General features: G+C 40.0%; 1 long non-coding RNA gene across 1 annotated transcript; it reads right to left on the minus strand.

Moving 5' to 3' along the window:
- Nucleotides 1–514: 514 nt before the first annotated feature.
- Nucleotides 515–3,463, minus strand: LOC137039592 (uncharacterized). Its single transcript, XR_010897711.1, has 3 exons — nt 3,320–3,463; nt 1,571–1,695; nt 515–1,216 (listed from the first exon to the last, which is right to left on the minus strand). It is a non-coding gene; the product is annotated as an uncharacterized lncRNA (long non-coding RNA).
- Nucleotides 3,464–5,386: the final 1,923 nt, after the last annotated feature.

The raw sequence follows: 5,386 nt of genomic DNA on the forward strand, positions 1-5,386 counted from the left end.
TCAGAGGTGAAAGGGAAGTGGGCACGCAGTGCACAATAGGGCTCTTAAAGGAACACTCCACTTTTTTTGAAAATAGGCTCATTTTCCAAGTCCCTTAGAGTTATACAGTTGAGTTTTACCGTTTTTGAATTCATTCAGCCGATCTCTGGATCTGGCGGTACCACTTTTAGCATAGCTTAGCATACATCATTGAATCATATCAGTCCATTAGCATCGGTCTCAAAAATGACCAAAGACTTTCAATAGTTTTCCTATTTAAAGCTTGACACTTCTATAGTTACATCATGTACTAAGACCGACGAAAAATGAAATGTATCTATTTTTTCAGACCGTTATAGCTAGGAACTACTTTCTCATTCCTGCGTAGGAACTTTGCGGCCGTCATGGGTGCAGCAGCGCAATTTTACACAGCGCCTGAAAATAGGCAAACTTCTATCAACATACCAGTGTGATAATCTGCTTGCACAGAGAGCAAATATATCCTTTAAAATATAGGCTATATAACGTGTATGTAAGAGTAACATAAAGTGTATGTAAGATTGTGGCCAAAACTGGTACTGCAATCACTATCCCTCTCCCCCTCCCCCCAGACTCGAGGTTGCCTGATATGCTGCAGGATCAGCAGGAACGTTTGTAGCTGCAGCTGTGGTAGCTAGAGCAGATCTGGCAACCCGGATGCAGAAACACTACTGAGTTCGTGATTGGTCGATAGGTGGAGGGCGGAGCTTCAGGCCAAAACACAACATGTCAACATCAACATCAGTTGAGGGCTGAGACAACAACTTTTAAATGACAATATCCTGGCCAGACTACTGTTGTCAGTGATATAAGTATTAGAAATTAACATGATTTCTTAATCTCTAGTGATATACCAGGGCCATTTTATGATTAATTGAAATACATTTCTTACATACAGTTCCTTTAAGCAAAATCACAGAGGCAAGAGTAATGCTGCACTAAAAATGTTTTTTGTTGTTGTTGCAGCAAATGCAATGACAATTTAGTAATACGTAGTAATACAATTTAGTAATACATAATGTAGTACATATGTCCCTCTGAATTTAAAAGTGTGGACATCTAACTTATGATTCTTGAAAATGGATAATGTGTAAAATACTTGCATTTAGGATTCTGGGAGCTTTATAGCAGCATACGTGCTGTCGACTTGACTCGGCTTGAACGTTTTACCCAGCTTTGAAAAGTTCACATCAGCGTACTGAAAGAGAAATGAGGAATATTGTATTAGAATTTGTAAACATAAGTAAAAGAGTAAACACAGTTCACTTGTACATTTAAAAATAAAGATTCCAATAGTGAGTCTGAAGAGCCATTTTTGTTGCCCTAAGAACCTTTCAATAAACAATTCCTAAAAAAAAAAGTTTTCTTAGTGTGAAGAACATTAAAAAAAAAAAATCTAAAGAACCTTTTCTGTGATGAAATAAACGCATGGATGTTAAAAGCTCTTCATGGATCCATGGAATCTTTATTTTAAAAAAATGTTACAGAGAAAATGATTGTATAAGTTAGCTTTGTTTGTTTTTGTAAATGGGAGATGTCTCGTGTAATTTACCATTGGTTGCTGTTCTTGAGGTTGAACTTCTTGCATTTCTTGTGTTTGCTGTAGATCGGCGGTATGCAGTTCTTGTAATTGCCCTCCAGGTATTTTATTTCCAAAAGCAAACACCCTTAATAGCCCTAAAGGTGAATTCAGATTAGTAACAAACAATGTGACGCAATCACAACAAATTAAAACCTAAAGAATCTTTGTGCTAAGCTAGGCTGGTGGTGGTTGCGTCAGACAGAGTTATGGCACGCACAGAGATGAGAATGGCATGTATAGACTTTATTAACTCTTGAGTTTAAGACGAATAAGCTAATGTCCCAAAAAGTCTAAATGGTCCTTTAAAGGGGTACTTCAGTGCTGGGAGGATGAATCTGTATTTAAATTGGGTCTGTAGTAGAAATGTGAAATTATTTTTGAATTTGGTGCCTTCTAGACTGAGAAAAGACAGAAAATTTGTTTTTGTCTCATGGGGATGAAAGACTACAATTCCCAGAATGCTTCGCTGCCCTGTGAGGCCATTCCCAAAGCCACCAACTTGATTACAGTGACTGAGTTAGAGAAGACACTACAATTAAAAACTGAACGTGTCTGTTCAATATAATGAGTGAGTCACCGCGCGAGTGTCACAGCACTGAGCACTAACTGCAGGAGTGAAATAAATGAGCTGATGAGCTCTAGTGATGAGAGCTGAGGTAATCGCGACTACACTCGCGGCATACATTCACAACGCGTGTTCAGTCTGGCGCGTTTCAGTTTATGCCTTTGCAAGCTTAACTTTCATTGAAATTAATTTGAGAAGTTAAAAGAATTACATTGCTCAGCATAGGTCTGTCTAAATGAATGCCTGCAGCTGCAAGGTGAGCTCTGAGTGTGATCTCCCATACCCCTAGCCTGACAAGCCAGACCCACATCAAGATGTTTGGTCTGGAAACTCACCATAGACAGGGCTCAATCCGAGGGGCGGGATAAACGGTTGTCTTTCAAATTCCCTCTGCACGAGATTTGATAGCGCTACACCAACCAGAGCAACGAAGGTGACGCAGAGCTTGTTGACAGATTAAACATTCGCCGTATCTGGTCGGCTAAACTCCGAACACATCTTCCCTTTTTAAGAATGACTTCAGTGCCGTTCTTTGTTCTTTTCTCAGAGAAAAGCTTAACTCCAAGTCTTCCAGGGTCGCGGCCAAAGCTGATTCGAAAGACCGCCGCCGTTCGCCAGTTTCTGTGTTTACTAGAAGCACGCAAACGCAACTCGGCCGTCGTCATTATGGCCCCGCCCACCGACTCTATACACGATGTGATTGGCCCGGCAAGAGTTAGGCGAATACAGCTCAGAAGGGTATTGAGAGTTGCTAGACAACACTCGTGGGCAGTTTAGATTTGCTGACGTTAGGGTTCGTCTAGATTTCTAGGCTACCATCCCCCATGTGCGGGTTCAAAACATGCGGAAATGGCTCCCTCTGCTGGCTGTAGTCTTTAGCCTCAGGCCAAACATTCCTCCTATGGCAAATATCGTTAATTTGCGTCATAGGAGGAATTTTTCCAGAAATAAAATGCATAAATCTCCTGTCTCAGGGGGATATGAGGGGGGAAAGCACAATCATTTGAATATACTCCAGGGTTTCTACTGATACAAAGCCATATGCTAATCGCTGAAGTAACCCGTTAACCAAATTACTGTAGAAACGTATTTTATTTGTATTTTTACAGATGGAGTCACACAGTTGTAATTTAAGTTTAGGAAAGCAAACTCACCAATAACCACAATGACCAGAACAGCATTCAGCAGAGCAGAGATGATAGAAAATGTCTTCCATGGCGTGTGATTCTGCTGACAGTCCTTCTCTGCAGTGTGATTGTGCTGAATGTACTTCACCACTGTGTGGTTCTGACACTCAGGAAACTTGGTTAATTGAGTTGGGGCTGAAAATAAAAAAAAATCTGTACTTAGAACAACTATTGAGAAGCTTAAGTGTCTTAAAAATGAAGAAATAATTGAAAGATCACTCACCAGTTATGTATAGTCTGGTGCCGCCGCTGAATAATTTTTCAGCTTGGTTTGTGTTCATGCAGTAATACACTCCTAACTCATCAATAGTGATGTTATTTATGATCAGATGTTTTGATTGCACAGAATATTTCTGTTTGAATATTTTGTTGAAGTAAAATGTTGATGGTGGGTTTGAGAAGGAGCGTAATATTATAACTGGTGGATTTGGCTGATTCAGTAACAGCCATATCACATCTTTCGCATCATCAAGATCACAGTTTATCGTCACATTCTGACCCAAATCTGTCACTTGTTCTGTTAAAGTCTCTGCAGCTTGACAACATAAAAATAAATCTGCAGGAAATACATCACATATAAAAACATTAGGAGTATTCCACTTGAAATTGATATAATCGGGCTGTTAAATCATAATAAATACAGTGACATGTTTACAAATATAGAAAAATATACTTATAGGTGTATAATACTCACAGAGCTGAAGCTGCAGAATCCTCATTTTGTTAAAACAACTGGCAGAGCACTTCATCATGATGCCGCCTTGTTTGTTTCACACCTTTTTGGAGATTAAATGAGCTGAGCTACCTTTAGCTTCCTTTACCACAAGAGGAAGTTAAAGTCATGTTTTGACCGACCAAATGTGAAGTCATTTCACACACTTAGATCATTTGTTCATACATATATGACGTATATAACATCTCTTACCTTGTTTAAAGAATTAAACTATGTATAACTATAATTTAAGTTTGTAACATTTATATTTGGCTTTAGTTTGGTTCAGTTCTGTTCTATTTGTGCTCCCTGCATGTGTATGTTGACTTAGGGTATGTTTACACGAAAATGATGTTCTAAAAATGGAATTGTTTTTCCTTCACTTTTTTCATATACAATGGCAGGCTCCACTTTATATTAGGTGGCCTTAAGTACTATGTACTTACATCAAAAAATTTGTACAATGTACTTACTGTGTTCAAATTGTATTGTAAAAGCCTTTCGCTGATATCGAGGTGGGATGCAGTAGAGTTAGGGACAGGTGTGGTGGGATGGGTCAGTTAAAGGGTAGGGTTAGGTGTAAGGGAAGTGCCAACTGTGCAATTACAAATGTAATAATTACAGACGTAATTACATGCAGGTATTTTTTTTAAATGTAAGTACACATGTATGTGCACAATATAGCATTGTATCAAATGATTAATTAAAATGTTAGTACATAGTAGTTTAGGCCACCTAATATGAAGTGGGTCCCAATGGCTTCATATACATTGTTATGTCTGAAAACATTCAGTATTGGGTCCTGTTGGACTGTTATGTTACTCACTGGATGTGACAGGTTACAGTGCCATTAAGGCTGACAGCAGTGGTTTACGGCAAAGTTGTAAAACGTAAGGGGGCTGGTTGGAAGCAGAGTAAAACGTGATATGAACAAAGTTACATGGTGTGTTTATTAAGTCCTACACAAACACAACATTTGGCGAACGAGGATGTCTGAACTCGTCTTGCCACCACCGCCGCCTTTTCTGCCGGTTCTCGGTGATCCAGCTGTTCCCTGGGATCGCTGGCTGACATCGTTTGAGGATTATTTGCTGGCTTTGGGTCACTCAGGCCATAGCGGAGGCGAGAAAGGGCACGCTCCTGCGCCAATGTCTCGGGCAGGAGGGACAGCGAATCTTCGCCACGCTCACCTTATCGGATGATAAGAATGTCACAGCCACGGCCGCCTTGAAGGCTCACTTAAGCTCCGGAAGAAGCCGGTGGATGCATCGTTTTTAGTTTCGTCAGAGGACCTCAAAGCCGGGTGAGACCGTTGCCCACAA

The sequence above is a fragment of the Pseudorasbora parva genome, chromosome 14, assembly GCF_024679245.1.
Source record: "Pseudorasbora parva isolate DD20220531a chromosome 14, ASM2467924v1, whole genome shotgun sequence".
Lineage (NCBI taxonomy): Eukaryota > Metazoa > Chordata > Actinopteri > Cypriniformes > Gobionidae > Pseudorasbora > Pseudorasbora parva.